The sequence below is a fragment of the Panthera leo genome, chromosome C1 (assembly GCF_018350215.1).
Source record: "Panthera leo isolate Ple1 chromosome C1, P.leo_Ple1_pat1.1, whole genome shotgun sequence".
NCBI lineage: Eukaryota > Metazoa > Chordata > Mammalia > Carnivora > Felidae > Panthera > Panthera leo.
In genome coordinates this window covers 4,876,955-4,894,555 of record NC_056686.1, presented here as the reverse complement: position 1 = coordinate 4,894,555, position 17,601 = coordinate 4,876,955, and the positions used below count along the sequence as shown (strand labels likewise).

At 48.2% G+C, this 17,601-nt stretch overlaps 1 protein-coding gene and 1 non-coding gene across 7 annotated transcripts in view; both read right to left on the bottom strand.

Annotated features, from left to right (window-relative positions):
* The window catches only part of CAMTA1 (calmodulin binding transcription activator 1), an 851,919-nt gene that overhangs the window by 432,810 nt on the left and 401,508 nt on the right, over positions 1–17,601 (bottom strand). The window lies entirely within an intron of this gene.
* Positions 3,374–3,480, bottom strand: LOC122228922. Its single transcript, XR_006206809.1, has one exon. It is a non-coding gene; the product is annotated as a U6 spliceosomal RNA (small nuclear RNA).

The window sequence follows — 17,601 nt, the reverse complement described above, 5'->3', positions numbered from 1 at the left end:
CACTCCCAACAGATGAGAAAACCAAGGCCTTGTAGCCACAGAGTGTCTGAGCAGGATTCACTCGGACTCAGGGTGACTCCAGTATCTCCCCCAAGTCTACTGGTTTAGCATAGATTGTGGGTGGGGCCAGTCCTGGTTTGCTCCCCTGACTGGGTGATTTAACACCCTGAAAGCACGCCTCACCCAGGGGGTGGGGATTTGATGGGTGAAGTCCTGGCCCCCTCACTCCACAACTGGGATATCTCTGAGGCAATTCCAGGCCTCCTTACCCCACACTCAGGATGACTCTGGGTTTTCTATATGATCTTCTAGAGCCTAAGTGCCAGTTGCCCAGATGGAGACCCGCTGGACAAGAGCCCTCTATTTGTTGTGGGATTGTTTTAATTTTTAAAAAATGTATTTATTTATTTTGAGAGAGAGAGTGACCAAGCAGGAGAGGGGCAGAGAGGGGGCAGAGAGAATCCCAAGCAGGCTCATGCTGTCAGCATACAGCCTGACGTGGGGCTTGAACTCATGAACAGTGAGATCCTGACCTGATCTGAAACCAAGAGTCCAAAGCTTAACCAACTGAGCCACCCAGATGCACCCATGAGCCCTTTATTTGTATTCCTCCCCTTCCTCTCTCACCTTCATGCCCCCTCTGGCGCTTCCCAAGACTGCCTCTCAAATAAGCTGTACTGGAGTCTATCTATCTCAGGGTCCCCTGGGGGAACCTGACTGAAGCTGACCATCTAAGAGATCCTCAGGGAAACAATCTGAGACCTCCAAGGCAGCAGCCAGAGAAATATCAAGAAAAAACCGTGAGCATTAGGGATGCTTCTAGAGGGAGGCTTCTAGCCAAATAACCTTTTTATCTGAGATACGAATGGCTGGCAAAACCAGTAACACTCATGCAATATGGTGAAAAGATCATGGGATCAATGGAAAAGCTACTGAAAATTACAAAAGTAAACCAGCAAGTATAAAGTTAAGATACATAATCAATAGTTTGTGTGTGTGTGTGCAGTCTGTGTGTGTGTGTGATATACACACACTCACACACTGCACACACACACACAAATGAGACAGAAGGAATGATGGGTGACTTCTTCATATATATACTGTATGTCTTACATCATACAGTAAATGCTATCAAGAAAAAAGAAAACTAAATACTTAGGCATAAATTTAATAAGACATTCCCAAAACACAAGGAGAAAAACTATAAAAATCTAAAGGACAAAATAGGTTTCAGTAAATGCAAAAACATAACATGTTCTTGATTAGGAAAAGCAAAAATCATAAAAATGTCAGTCTTCCAAAAATTAATCTATAAACAAAATGTAATGACAACAAGAATCCCATTAGGGTTTTTTTTTTTCTGGATCTAGAGAATCTTATTACAAAATTTATGAGGAAGGAAAAAACACCAGTGATAGCCAGAAAAACTTTAATGAAGAGAACCAAAGTGTAGAGGCTAGCCCTATAGGTTATTAACACATTCTATAAAACCTCTATATTTAAAGAAGTATGGAATTGACATGTGAATACATAGAAAGACCAAGGGAACAGAAGAGAAAATCCAGAAATATTCCCACTTCCACATGCAAATTAATATACTTTATAATTTTTTTAATGTTTATTTATCATTGAGAGACAGAGAGACACAGAGCATGAGCAGGGGAGGGGCAGAGAGAGAGGGAGACACAGAATCCGAAGCAGGCTCCAGGCTCCAAGCTGTCAGCACAGAGCCCAACGTGGGGCTCGAACACAAAACCGCGAGATCATGACCTGAGTCGAAGTCGGACACTTAACCAACTGAGCCACCCAGGCACCCCGCAAATTAATATGCTCTAAAGGAGACATCACAAATCAGTGGAGGAAGGGGACTGACTTTTTAATAAGTGATACTGGCATATGGAAAAAGATAAAGTTGGATCTATTCCCCACACTGTAGAGCAGAATGAATTCCAAATGGACCTGAGATTTAAATGTTGTAAATAAAATCAGACACTACTATAGGAGAAAACATAGGTGAATTTCTCTATAACCTGAAAGTGGAGAAAACTTCCTAAGCATGATTAAAGATGCAGCAACAACAGGTGAAAGACAGGTACAACAGGGAACATAAACGTAAAACTGGCAGCATGTTCTCCAACGTGGCAGCACCATTTTGCTTTCTGACTAGAAATGAACGAGAGTTCCAACATCACATCCTTTCCAGCATTTGGCATTGTCTCATCTCTTGGATTATGGCCATCCTACTGGGTGTGTGGCAGCGTTTTAATTTGCGTCTCCCTAATGATTAATGATATTGAGCATCTTTTCATGTCCTCATTAGCCATTCATATAAGTTCTTTGGTGAAATGTCTATTTGAATCTTTTGCCCATTTTTAATTGAGTTGTGTTCTTCTTTTTGAGTTGTAAGAGCTATTTTGATAAAATCTGGATAGAAGTCTTTTATCAGATAATGGATTTGCAAATGTTTTCTCTTGGCCCATGGCTTTCCTTTTCTTTATGGGTTTCTTTTAAAGAGCAAAAGGTTTTAATTTTGGTAAAGTCCCAATTTATCAGTTTTTTTCTTTTATGAATCATGCTTTCAGTATCATATCTAGGATTATTTTTCACCTAACCTGAAGTCACAGAAAACTTTTCTTGTGTTTTCTTCTGAGCTTCACAGTCTTAGCTTTCACATTTAAGTCTATGGTGCATTTTAAGTTAGCTTTTGTGTATGGTGTGAGGTAAGGGCCTAAGTTGATTTTTGGCACATGGATATCCAATTGTCCCAGCACTATTTTTGTTTGTTTGTTTGTTTGTTTTTGTTGTTGCTTAAAAAAAAGGCTATCCTTTTCCCCATTGAAGTATGCTTGCATGTTTGATTAAAATAAATTGACCATAAACATAAGACTTTATTTCTGGACTTCATATTTTTCTCTGTTTTCTGTCCTTATGCCAATACTATACTGTCTTGATTGCTACAGCTCTGTAGTAAATTCTGAAGTCAGGAACTATACGTCTTCCAACCTTGCCCTTATTTTCCAAAACTGTCTTGGCTATTCGAGGTCCTTTGTATTCCTATAAAAACTTCTAAGGTAAGTTTGACAATTTCTGCAATACCAACAACAAGAACAACAATAAAAATGCCTGCTGGGATTTTGATAGAGGTTGCAGTGAGTCTAAAAATATATTTGGAAAGAACTGCCATCTTAACAATATCAAGTCTTCTAATCACTTCCAATCACAGAACATGGAGTGCTTCTCCATTTATATAAATCTTTAATTTCTCTCAATAAGACTTCATAGTACAGGTTTCACACTTTATAAATTAAATTATCTAAGTCCTTTATCCTTTTTGATGCTACTGTAAATGGAACTGTTTAATGTTTTTGTTTGTTTAAATATGGAACGCTTCACGAATTTGTGTGTCATCCTTGCATAGGGGCCATGCTGATCTTCTCTGTATCATTCCAATTTTAGTATATGTGCTGCCAAAGTGAGCACTGGAATTGTTTACTTTAAATTTAATTTTTAGATTGCTCATTTACACATTTCCACTTACATATAGATACACAGTTGATTTTTGTACGCTGATCCTGTATTCTGTGACCTTGATAAATTCATGTATTAGTTCTAGTAAAATTTTTTTGCAGATTATTTAGGATCTTTTAAATTTATAATCAAGTCACCTATGAATAGAGTTTTGCTTCCTCCTTTCCATTCTAGATGCCTTTTCTTTTTCTTCCCTTATTGCACTGGCTAGAACCTCCAGTACAATGTTGAATAGAAATGGCGAGAATAAACAACCCTGTGTTGCTCCTCATCTTAGGAGGAAAACAACCAGTTTCACCATGAAGTATGATGTGAGCTGTGTCAAAGATTTTAAATCATATAAAAAGGACACGGGGGGTGGGGGCAGGGGGTCTGGGTGGCTCGGTCAGTTAAGTGTCAGACTCTTGATCTCAGCTCAGGTCTTGATCTCACAGTTGTGAGTTCAAGCCCCCTGTTGGGCTCCACACTAGGTGTGAAGCCTACTTAAAAAAAAAAAAAAAAAAAAAAAAGACTTGGGAATCAACTTGAAGAAGCTCCTACTGACCAAAAATGAGCCAATTCAAGCTTCAATAAGAATAGCAACTGCTTTGAATTAAAAAATGTTAAATATGTTTAAATCCATGAGTTCATAATGAACCTAAAGCACACAAACAAAAAACTAATTGATCGTTGTTGGAGGAGGCTCCTGACCTAATACATTATTTTGAAAACTGAAGAAGTATAAGGAGGAAGAATCAGGCATTTATCTTACCTTTCCTGTATAAACTGTTCCTTTGAGTTAGCAAATTGCAAAAGAGAGGACTTTCTCTATAAAAGTATTCCCGGCAATAAATGAAGAAGTGAGAGAATTAAAACATCACCATTTTGCAACCCCTAATAATTAATGAATCATCAATTAATGACTGACATCACAAAAGAGAAACAACCAGATAGAATGTGTCCCTGATAGAAGAATACTTTGCTGTAGGGGAAAAAAAATTTTTTTAAAAAGGAATTTAAAATTATTCAGACCTCCTGATCTACCACTTTATAAGGTCCATGGAGGACAGAAGAACATGGTAAAGGGAACCATGGGGATGCTGTCAGCAAAATCCAGACTGTGGGAAACCACAGGGCAGATAGATGACCTGGATTCTTCAATGAATTCAGTGAAAAAGAGAGTAAGAGAATGCTAGAGTAGGAATATATAGATTAAAAGAGACAAGAGATGTGTCAACCAGTCACAATCTGTAAAAAACAAACAAACAAAAATACAGCGTTTGTGAAACAACTGGAACAGTGATTGGATGTTTAACGATATCTAGAATTATTAATTTTTAAGTGATAATTGTAGTGCAGGAGTATGTTTTTAAAAAGAGACCTTATATTTTAAAGATATATACTAAAACATTTACTGATGAAATTGTATAGTGTCTACAACATGCTTCATGACAATGTGTGTGGTGGGAGGAGGAAACGTGAATGAAACAAGACTGGCCATGTGTTGACTACAGTTGAAAGTGGATGATAAGTATATAGGAGTTTATTACACTAGCCTGTCTATATTTGTAGATGTTTGAAATTTTCCATAATAGGAAGTTAAAGAAAAAAAAGATGATCACGGGATTTGAAGTGAGCTCTAGGTTACATCTTAAAGCTTGGCTCAACTCCTTATGAGCTGTGTGACCTTGAACAAATTACTTGATCCCTCTGTTGTAGCTGACATAATGTATGAGAGGTGCCCGGCCACCCACCACGTAATATGTGTTCTTCATGACTAATAACAAATGTGGCCCCTTTTTGTAGGGGCCTCTGCCAGGGACAATGATGGAGGGATTTAGGGTGTAATGAAATGGCACGTTGTAGGGTGCCGCTAGAAAATTCACCCAGGGGAGAGGCTGTCTGTCTGTAAGCACTGAGGCACACACACTCGTCCGCCACTTTAAGGCAAAATACATTTTTCAAATCAGGTACATTGAAGACAATCAGTAAATGAAGATCAGAGGGGGGATATGTTCTTGAGAGGTTTCGTGTGTGGATATTAAAGAGGAATTTATGGAGCCACAGGGGGCTGCAGCCAACGCTAGGTTAATCCTACAAAAGGAATGGTCTAGATACTCTTTCCAGTGCTTGAGTCTAACTTTAGAAATCAGTGTCTCCTAAACAGCTCAGGTCCATGGCCCTCCTCCTAGAACCCTCCCTTCCCCTATCACTAACAGATCACTTCCAGGACCTTGACAGCCACCTGAAATTCCATGCAGACAACTGAGAACCAGCCCGCTACCCCAGCATCCATGGGCTTCCTCAGGTCTCTCGTCAGCCCCTTTCTGGCCTGGCCTAGTGGCAGCTGACTTTGTGCTGTCAGCTCTGTTCTGGCTGACCGTCTACTGTCCCACTGAAGTCATACAATGTGTCCCTGTGGCTTCCCTTGGAGAAGAGAATGGATGATGTCCTCATTCCCAGTAAGACTCCATAAGCAGTGTCTGGATGGCTTCTAAAGAGTGAGCATCTCCAGAGAGTCCCTTTTTGCAGCTAGAACCCAAACCTGGGTAGGTTCCCCCTTTCTCCTCCCCTTCTATTCATTGCCCTTGGTCCCAACCCTCACACCAGGAGGCACAGAGAAGGGCCCAGGTGGAGGGAAATGCAATTCCTGCAGTTCCAATGGCCTCCAAACCTGACCCCAAATGTGAAACGGGCTCCTGTGGCAAGGCACAACGTGTAGTGTCCTAGAGCAGGAATGCTGTTCCTGAGGCCAGTGTGGAATCTCCGTTCCAGTGGGCAGTTAAGAAAAGAGAAACACCACTCTTCACTGCCGCTTACACACGCGTGCCCACAACTTTCCTTCTGATCTTTCCAACCCAGAATGACCTGATTGAAATGCACCATTAGAAGTGTGTGGCCTAGGGGCCCCTGGGTGGCTCAGTCAGTTGAGTATCCAACTTCGGCTCGGGTCATGATCCCACGGTTCATGGGTTCGAGCCCCACGTTGGGCTCTGTGCTGACAGCTCAGAGCCTGGAGCCTGTTTCGGATTCTGTGTCTCCCTCTCTCTCTGTCCCTTCCCCACTCACGCTCTGTCTCCCTCTGTCTCAAAAATAAATAAACATTTTAAAAAATTATTTAAAAAAAAAAGTGCATGGCCTAGTTCAAAATGCCCATAATAAGCATGACAACAACTGCTATGACAAGAGCGGCCACCTCTCTGGCATTTTCGAATGTCAGATGCAGGCAAAGCCCTTCCCTCCCACTTCTCATTTTAATCCCACAACAACTGTAGTAGGCGAATACTGTTGTTGTCATCTTACAAATGAGAAGTACACAGAGAAGGGAATTAACTTTCCCAAGGTCACACAGCTGGTAAGGACAGAACCAGTGAACCAGCCCACTGTCCCCCCTTCCTGGCATTTTGCTACAAATCCCTGGCACATGCCCCAGTGTACCCTCTCTCCTTCTCTAGGAGCAACCCAGGGCACTTTCAGAGCCCACGTTTCCTCTCACAGCAGAACATTTCATATAAAGGGAGGATCATTTGAGCCTGATTTAAAATGTTCCTTTAGCCCTTCCTTTTGTTGCAAGGAGAGGAAAGGAATCTGGAAAAGGAATGTCTCCCCTGCTTATCTCCCTTGCACACAGACCCAGCGAGAGTGGTAATTGATGGCTGGAGCACAGCAAGGTTGATAGGATGCCAAACGGAACCCCAAGAAGCCACGGCGACAGCCCAAATCTCACGGACAGGAGCTGCTTTATTAACTTTCAATCTGGTGTTTTCTTCTGACTTGTTTATAGGGTCTGCACGATTTGGGGGACAAGGAGCAGGAAAGCTGGTGGGGAGCACTCCGTGTCCTCCCCTCCTCCGTACCCCCCCCCCCCCAAGCCTGGCCACTGCAAGCCATTTATGGAATGATAGGGAAGAAAGGGCTGTCAGGCCCGGCCCAGGCTGCTATCTGCCAGATATGAAAACCAATTGCTTTTCATAATAAATTCCAGCTGGAGCCATAGAAATAATAGGGACCGGGAGAAGGTAACACCAATTTGCTTTATTTGATTAGCTCCTTCTTGGGCGGTCCAACCCCAGCTTCTTTTCATTAAAATAAGGGCAAATTGAAAAATCGTAAAAGAGGCTTTCTTATCAAGAAACAAACGATTGGGTAGATTCGTGTGCCCAGAAGCCCCCGTCCGCCACGGGGCGTCAGTGCCAGCACCTGCTGGTGCTGTTCTACAGGAGCAGACCCCCAGGGCCTCCGTTTGAGGGTGCTTCTCCGGAATAAAGGCGGAAACAGCACCAGCACTGCCCAGCAGTGAGTACTGGGTGCCACCCGTCTCCCGCAGGCCCCCCTAAACCCGAGGACGGGCCAGGCCAGGGCAACCTCGGGGGATGGGCACCGGACTGTCATGTCCACAGACCAGGACGTCTCTGTGGGGGTCTGAAAGCAGGGTGAGGGACAGCTCAGGCTGCCAGAACTCGGAGGCAGAAGCCAATTCACTAAATGCAGCCTCCTAACCACAGGTTTGTTCGTATCAGCTGAGGCTGGCGGTCACTGAGAAGATACAGCCCATTTGACCAGGAATCACTACCCAGCAAGTCTGCAGGGACTCATTAATGGCTCCCTTCCTAGAGCTCCCAGGGCACTGGGCTTGAAATTCCATTATGACATTCAGTGATTTATTCAATTAATATTTATTGAGCAGCTATTACGGGCCAAGCATTGGTGCAAGGCACCGTAGGTGCTGTTGTGAACAGAAGCGTCCAAAGTGCTGCCTGTGTAAGGCCTGCTGTCTGGTCGGGGAGGTAGAAGGAGGCACTTGGGGGCTTCAGAAGACCACGCTCCGGTGGGCGGGACAGAAGGCAACATGCGAGCACGTCCTGTAACAGATGGCTGTGATGTGGGACGGGCCAGCCCGGAGACCTCTCTCCCAGACGTGGCATCTGAACAGAAGCGTAGGCGAAGGCCGGGGCTCAGCCAGGAAGGCTCCCGGGAAAGCGACAGCAGCAAGGTCAGTGGCCCGAGAAGCATACTGGCAGGCAGAGAGTAGGTGGGGGTGCAGGCAGGGGGTGAGGCCCAAGAGCCTGGCAGGCCTGGGTCGAGGGAGCATGGATTTTGCTCTAAGTGGGAATGAAAGACACAAATGAAGCACGCAGTAGGACGGCATCAATGGCAACGAAGAAGGGAGGAGCCTGGACGGTCACACAAGCATGGCACGAGGCATGAGACAACATAAAGTAACTCCATCAACGCAGCCGCAGCAAACAGCGAAGAAACAGCACAGGGCCCACATAGGGAGGCTTCGTCTAGGTTGGGGCAGTTGGCGGGGAGGTGCCCCAAACCCAGCCCCCACCCCCTCTGAGAATTCTGAACTTCACCTTCGCAGGCACGGGAAGCGACGAAAGGGCTCTGAGCAGAGAAGCAGGGTGATCACTTGGCCTTGGTGTGCCAGGCTCACCCGGACCGCCTCTACCTTCTCCACCTGCCACAGCGACATGTAAAGAGTGAACGCTCTGTAAATGCTCCATCAAACGAGTGAGTTAATCAAGGAACTCAGTGGCTAGAACAAAGGAAGTCTTCTCCTTTGTCTTGAAAACACACAGAAAGCACCACTTACATTTCAAGTGTTGGGTCAATGACGAAGCAGAAGATAAAGGGAAGACAGAACATACAGAGTCACCTTTCTTTGGGTTCAACACTGCTGGAAAGAAAGAGAACCTTCCATCCCTGCTACCCGGTGCAGCCCAGGTTGCGGGAGCCTGAGCCCAGTGAAGCAAAAAGACTATCGCTCAAATGCCACCGGCATCTGGGTCATGTTTGACCCCCCTGACATCTCATTTGGCTAAAATCCGTGCCCCTAAATAGAGCCTGGCACTTCTACAGACCCTCACTTGTCACATTCCAACACCGATATTTTATTAATAATCCAATGTAAATCTGAGAGAAAATTAATGTGTCACCTCCTAGCAGGAAGGACTAAACATCTCAATGTGACGGTCTGTTAGAGTTGTCATTTATCATTAGCATGCAATTCAAGGCAAGCGTCCCACATTCTGGTGGGAGCGTTCGAGACAATGAATCTCTGGGAATTAGCTTCTGGTCCAATTATTCCTGTTTTTCCCCCCCACCTACCTAGGAGATAAATTCTGTCTCGGTGGGAGGAAAAAAAAAAGAAGAAAAGCAGGAGGAGGGAGTTTGCTCTTCTCCTTCCTGGGTGAAATCAATTTTTCTCAAGGAGACAAGGCAATATTCATTTTGTGAGAAGGGAATAAGGCTGTACGCTAAAGGCCAATAAATGGAGCCGTTCTGATGAAAACTTCCTCAAATCAAATGTAGGGGAACCTCTTAATGGGCTTTGTTCTTCTTTTCCATAATCCATAACTATTAAGAGAAAGATGGGCAGACAGAAGATCCGCCAAGGGGGAGCTGTGTAAACACCAGGCAGGGCCACCTTCCAGGGACATCCAAAGAGGTCACTGTGAACACTGGTCTCTCCTGCTCTCCACACGCTTCCTGGGGCTCCCTCCTGCCAGGGACTGCTGTCAGCTCTCAGGATCCACTGGCAGGCATGTCCTGGTCCTCAGGGAGCTTACAGTCTAGCAAGGGAATCCATCAATAAACAAACTAATAACAGACAAGTGTTCTACAGAAAAGAACCCAAGATAGAAATGCTGTGCATTAAAATAGAATTGTTTTGTCTAGTAACTTTTTTTTTTAATCTTTGGTGGAAAACATAAAAATGCTCTCTAGAGTAAATCATGTTTCTGGCTCCAAAGCAAACAGAATGGCCGGGGTGAAGGCTGGTTTCTCCTGCCAGTGGGAGCCGGGCAGGAATAACCGGGGAGCCCAGGGCCAGCCCTGCCCAGGCTAACCGCACCGTCCAGCACGGGTGCGACCAGGGACCGGGGTCCCAGGTGCCCTGGCTCAGATGCCACAAATGGAACTGAGGAGACCATCCCTACAGGTGCAGGTCAACTTTGGCCGGCAGGCGGGGGTCAAGGGAAACAGCACTGAGACCCAGAGGCCTTCAACGGGCCCTGCTCTGTCTGCGGGGCCAACCACCACGGGGGAGTTGTCTCCTCACAGTGCCGGCCCGAACACACCTTCTGCCAGCACCCTGTGTGTCACCCACTGTGACCCCTGGCAGGCTGAGCTGCCCCTGCTCCTGGAGCCTCCGTGAGGGCGGGGGTCCTGCTGGTCTGTTCGAGCTACAGAAGCAGCTCCTTTCACCCACACAACCCTGTCGGGTAGCTGCCATTAGCTTCCCATTTTGCAGAGGAAGAGACCACATCTGAGAGGTGACAAAAGCCTCCAGGTCACAGAGCTGCCAGCTGGTGACCCTAGCCAGCCCCTGGTCTGTCAGATTCGGAGGGGAGCCACCACTGCCTCCCCGACCCATCTCATCACTCAGCAGTCACACCGCTGACCCTGACCGAAAACTGCACACTGCCCTTGCGTCAGCTGAATGCGTGATGACCGCCGGGGGCCCATGAGGCCTGAGACCCTCCCCACCCAGCCGGCTGGCCCCCTGTCTTCCTCTCTCCTGCCTGCCCTCCCTCTCCAGACCCAGCCCAGACAGCTTTTGCTACCTCCCGACTTCAAACCCACCCTCACAGGGTGGAGATGTGGCCTGCTCAGATCCCCCAGAGGGCCTGAGCTGAGGCTGCCTGACCTGCCCAGAGGGGGCACTCTTGGAGGCTCTCACTCAAAAGCAGACTCCAGGGCACCCTGAGTTGGGAGCCCCTCCCTGCCACATGACCAAATCTGCCTCTTCATTTTGAGTGCAGGTGCCTAGGGACACAGGGCTGGCTCCTATTCGGCCTGCCACATGACAGGCACTAAAAGGCCCCTCCTGTCCTGTTGCTGAAGCCCCACCAGAAGTAGGCATGGAGTCAAGTCGTTCTGAGCTCAGAGAGGAAACTTCGAGAAGGAGAGACGCTGTCTGCCCACGGGACAGGCCTCCGTGGCCATAGCCCTGGGCTCTTAAAGAAGTCACGGGCACCAGCTCTCTGTGCCCAACTGACGTGGAGCCCAGGGGCTGCGGGTGCCTCCCGAGATCATCTCAGCTGCCCTTCACCTGGGCTGAGAAATGATGACTTTGTCCCCGGTCTCTGCAGCTCAGGCTCCCAGGCAGAGAAGCCTGGGTGATAACCTCCACCCAAGGCCAGGACCTGCGGCTGCCACCTCCATCCCGACACAAACGATGATTTTCTCCCACACAGAAGACCACAGACCCCAGTAAGCGCTGCTGGGATTAATAACAGAATCAGGGAAATGACCTTTGGTGCAGATGGAGGGGTGATGAGGCAGAGAGATTCAGGGGGATGTTCCAGATGGCAGGAGACAGGCAGTGAAGGCGCTTTTCCATGAGCAACGGCCAGCCCGGGGAGGGCTGCGGGGAAGCGGGGTGGGCCCAGAGGAGCTGTCAGTGGGGACACAGGGATGCTAAGCATCCCCGAGTGTCTGGGGCCAGAGTAGAACCTGCTAGGTTCCCTCAAAGATATCTTCCTCCCCGCCACCCCGCATCCCTGCCCCTAACCCTCTTTCCTGCTTCCCAGAAGCGCCCTTTAATTGGCCAGGGCTCCTCCGGGTGGTCTCCCAAGCTCTGCAACCAAAGCCCAAAAGTTCATGAATCATGAAACTGCTACCTCCAAACCAGAGTTCTGGGGGCACAAGGGTACCAGGTGATGCTTTCCCCAGGTTGGAGGGAGGGCACCCTCCTTCTGGGCACCCAGCTCCAGAATCTTCCATAGGCTCACACCTCGGGCGCCTTCCCTCCTGGCTGCACAGGTCCAGTCCCTGAAATTGAAGGGCCCCTGGGCATTATCTACTGGGGCCTCAGTGGGCCATTCTTTGGGCCCCGACCAGCTCAAAGGCCCCATGAGAAATACTTGGATGAAAGCAAGGCCAAATACCAGTGCCCCCATCTTTATCAGCACTTAGTGGTGGCCTGTTTTCTTCCTCTTACCTACCTCTATTTCCAATTCGTCTACAGTAAACACATACTGTTTTACAGTAAGACAGAAAAGGAAACTCTTGTCATTGAGAAGTTTAATTTGGGGGGAGGCTTAAGCTGTTCCCTGCCACCTTTGCATAGGCTCTGCACCTCTCTAGGTCCACACTCCTGCCCCTTCCCTCCTCTCCCCTTCTTCACCCACCCACTGGACCCTCCCCCCCCCCCGCGCCCCGCGGCCCCTGCTCCTCACCCTGCCCCATCCTCTGGCACTTAAGGGTTTTGTGCTCCTAGTCTTGCCCTCTTGGGCCCTTGAGAATGGAGGCCATGTGTCACCAACCTCTGTGGACTTCCGTAAAACCCCACTCTACGAGCATCGGGCTTCCGCAGGTGACCGAGACATAAACAGGGAGATGATGCTCTATCACTGATCACCACCCCCAACTCCCCCCGCCCTGCTCTCACCTCCTGCCTCTACATGCCCTCCCTTTTCTGCTCCAGACCTCAGAGCTGCCCACCCTGGGACAGAACCTCATCAGCCCCGCCTGCTCCAGGGTGGCCTTCCCCATGCACAGGGACACAAGTCCCATTAGTGCACTGTGAATTAGCCTGGCAACCAGAGCCTTCCACCAGCTGGGCTCAGCCTGCTTTGCTGCCCTTTTCCACACATAGCCTTACACACCAGGGACTCAGCGCCAGTGGGTCATCTGCACAACGTGTATCCTTGGGCCTCTGTGTCACTGTGCAGGGTATCACCTTAGCCCTTTCTTTCTCCCCTGGCCAAAGCCAAAATCCTGTTGAGTTCCTCAAGGCCTATCTCAAATGATACCATTACCACCTCCTTCCATGAAATTAAATATCACCTGCTCTACCCTTCCATGGCACAACACCGGTCCCTCAATCTAGACCCTCCCTGCAGCAATTCCTGTTTGGTTCCAGTGAGTTCCACATGTCTGCTTCCCCAGAAGACTGGAAACCCTTGGGAAGGAGCCATATCCCTTTATTTGATGTCTCCTATAGACCCAGTAGGGGGTCTTAACTATGGTGGGTCTCCCAAAATATCTCCATTGGGTTCCTACCTAGGACCGGGAGCAGAGGTGATCTGTAAAGACCTCCTCAAATGCCAGTAGGAGCCAACAGGTACTGAGCAGGAAGTAAGGGTTCGGCACCGTGTTGGAGACTTACATGTGTGAGCCCATCTGATGTGCAGTGACCCTGTGCAGCAGGTCATGTGGTCATTCCTTTTCAGAAGGGGCCACCGAGGTTCAGAGCCTAGACAATTTGCCCAAGCCCCACACAGCAGTTATGGGTGACACCAGCATTCTGTGTGGGCGGGTCTCACTCCAGGCACATGTTTTGACCCCTGTCCTATGCTGCCCCCTCCCCGCCATCAGGAGATGGTTACAACGTGCACACAGACTCAGAATGCCACCAAAACCAGCAGAGTGATCGGAAAGGGTCTATTTAGTCTACCTTGGACCCGACCAGAAGTAGCTCTCTGAGCAGTCTAAACACCCCTCAGTGCTAAATGCTGCAAGTCAGACACGCACGCTCCCCAGATGGAAATGCACCATCCCGTCTTTCTTCACATTGCAGGGCTGCATTATCAGGGGGATTCGTCTCTGACTTTCATTAATTATAATGTGGATTGTGCTGAAGGTGTTTTGGTCAATAGAGACCTCTTTGCCTCCTCTCTCCAGAGCTCGTAAATCTGGCCCTATGGTCTAACGGCCATGATGTTCCCCTAATCATGTTACTGCAATATTAATAAGGCTGTTTAATGCAACTGGTTCCTTCTAAATTGTCACATAAAAATTTGGTAAATGTCAGACACATCATTTAATAGAAAACGATGTTTCACTGCCAGGGGAGCTAGGTGGCTGAGAGCACGAGGTAAAAAGCCCAGCGATGACCTTAAGGCAGAGCTCTATCTTGGGGCTCCTACCTTGGCCCTTCTTCCCTGGCAGCCCGCAGTGGCCCTCGGCCCACTATGTGCGGATGCTGAGCAAGGACTCCTGTTGAGGGGGCAAGGGTCAGATTAGACACAAACAGCAGCTCCTGTCCTCACGCAGCATACAGTCTTGTTGAAGCAAGAGAGAACCCCTAAGTTTTCTCGGCCACCTCATGGTGCCCCTTGTCACAGGCGATTATAATTCCCAATTTAGGAAGCTGAGAAAGTTCCCAGGGACACTGGTCCCACATTTGAGCAACCTCACATATGAAAGGGGTGGATTCCCAAAAGCCCATCAGGAGGTGAGGGGCAAGGTAACACTCAAAAATGGGGGTGGGGGGGCTCGTCTGCTACCATCTAGCAGGGAACAGAGCATTCTTCCGGGAGAGTGGACCTCAGACTTCTCCACTGGGGAGGACTCAAGAGCCCACTGTAAGTCTGAGCATCTGACTGTGACCTTTTCCAGAGACCCAGACAGAGAAGTGAACCCCAGAAATGGGGCTGAATATCCTGAGAATCCTCTGAATTTCTCTGGGTAGTTATCAGCCACCCGTCATGTCACACGGGTGCCAACCTCGCCACTCCTCTGCATGACCCAACTTCCTGAGTTGTTCCAAGCTCCAGAAATCCAGAGCCTTAGAAAATGAATTCCCACTCCTGGTCAGAGAAGTTCTTGGGAAATTGCTGGTGGGGGAGGGGAGAGGGTAGTGGGAGAGCAGGGGCTTTGAGGAGGAATCAGAGACTTGGCTGTTGGTGGGCACTGCACCAGTCTGAGGTGCCCCATTTGCCTGGCACCCTTGGGCTCCTTCCTGACACTTCTAGACTCTCCTCCAACCTCCCTGTGGGCTGCGGCAGGCCAAGGCACTTCTAGCCATTCCACTGGCTACAGGCTGATGGCAATGCACGTGGTATAAACCAGGACTCATCGCAGCAGCAGCCTGTGTAGACAGGCAGCAAATGAGCCTGCAATGTGGCAGGCAGGGTGCCATCCATCTGTACAGATGACATGGAGTAGCAGGTAGGCCTTGGGCAGCAGGGCCAGCAGGGGACATGTGTCTACCAAACACTCCCACACAAGAGCCCCAAGGGAGCCTCATCCAGTGCCTCACTGGCCCTGGAGCCTTGCCCCGGACAATCTCCTGACAGTGGGGGAGAGGACCCTTCCCTCCATGCCTCCAACCTGCTGACGGGGCTTTAGGAGCCCACTCGAGCGGCAGAAGAGGAGGGCAGTAGACCTTGAGAGTTTTGTGGTTCTGTCCAGAATGATGATGATGTCTAAAGATAAACCAGTATACAACAGATTTCCTGAAAAAATCAATTTTAGCAAGTGGGAAATCGCTTTAAAAAGCATTTCTATCATGGACTTCATTGGGAGTGTGAACACACTGGATTCTCCAGCTGCTGGTTTCCCTTCTTCCCCCCCAGGTAGAAGCTGAGCCACCCCCCCCCACCCCCGGTGGCGCCCCTGGGATGGGAGCCTGCAGACTGATGCAAATTTAGGCCATCCCTCGGAAAACTCATCAAGGGCCTCAGCCACGGGCTTGCAGCCTGACCTTGAGCAGCTATTACATTTCCAACCAAACCCACAGTCTCTCCTGCTGGAAAATGAGGCCGGCAAGACCTATGGCCCCACCTGGCAGGGAGCCGGCTTCTCTCCCACTCGGGGAGCAGCGAGAATGTCTGAGCTCTCTGGCTTTATGGAAAGGTGCGCACAAGTCAAGGTACCGCAGAAATACTTATGATTCACAGTAGGGATTGTAATTATGACTAGTCTGCACTCAGCTTCCTGAGCATCAGGTATTCGGGAATCTTGCTGAAGCCAGGACATCGCTCGGTTGACCACCTCATCATCTACCCTCTACTCATCTCATGGAAGATGGGATGGTGCCTTCATTAAGTTTCTCATATATCCAAACGAAAAATTTAGGTCTAATAAATACATGAAAATACATCTAATAAAATAAAATTTGAGATTAAAAGGAAGCTTGCTTACATATTCATGAATCAGATGAAAACTCAGATGAGCCCTTCTTAAGCTTCTTATTCACAGGGAGTCACAGATTTAACCTGTGCTGGGAGCATTTCTTAGCAAATAAAGCTGGCAAAGGCACACTCACCCATGTATCCATTGAACAAGAATTTATTAACCATTACTTTGTATGACTATTTATTTCGCATTTTCATCCCTCTTTGTAACCCCAGTACCTCATATAAATAACAGGCACTCAACCTATTGATGCAGCTGCTTTTCTAAGGTCCAACCTTAGGACAACCCCTGTCTCCAAGTTGCTGATGTATGGTCAAGGAGAGTCACTTCCTCCATGAAGCCTTCCTGACCCTGCTGGGCTCTGTATGGTGATCCTTCTATGCATTTCCCAAGCAGCCTTTACTCTTCCTGCCTAGTACCCAGCCCCACCACTTGCACACACACGTGCACACACACATTCATGCATGCACAGACACCTATTTCACGTCTCTATCCTCTGCTGGACTTAAGCTTAGTGAAAGCGGAGGCTAATCCACTTCACTCCCTACAGTCTGGCATCTACATAGAAGAAACGGCATGTGGATGGGTGGGTGGATGGGTAGATGGGTGGATGAAGGGTTGGCTGGATGGATGGCTGTGTGGGTAGAAGGAAAAATGGATGGATGGATGGATGGATGGATGGATGGATGGATGGATGGGATAATGGATAGATAGGTGGGTGGGTGGGCGGGCGGATGGGTGGATGAATGGGTAGCTGGATGGATGGCTGTGTGGGTAGAATAAGAGATGGATGGATGGATGGGGGAGGATAATGGATAGATGGGTGGGTAGGTGGGTACATAGATAAGTGGTTGGGTGGGTGGGTGGGTGGATGGATGGATGCATACATGAATGGGTAGGTGGGTGGAAGGTTGGGTGGGTAGAAGGAAGAGTGGATGGATGGATGGATGGATGGATGGATGGATGGATGGATAAGGGGAAAATGGATGGATGGGGTAGGTAGATAAGTGTATGAATGGGTGGATGTATAGAGAAATGAATGGATGGATGGGTGGATGGGTAGGTAGGTAGAAGGAAGAGTGGGTGGAAGGATGGGTGGATGGATGGATGGATGGATGGATGGATGGATGGATGGATAAAGGGAAAATGGATGGATGGGGTAGGTAGATAAGTGTATGAATGGGTGGATGGATAGATAAATGAATGGATGGATGGGTGGAT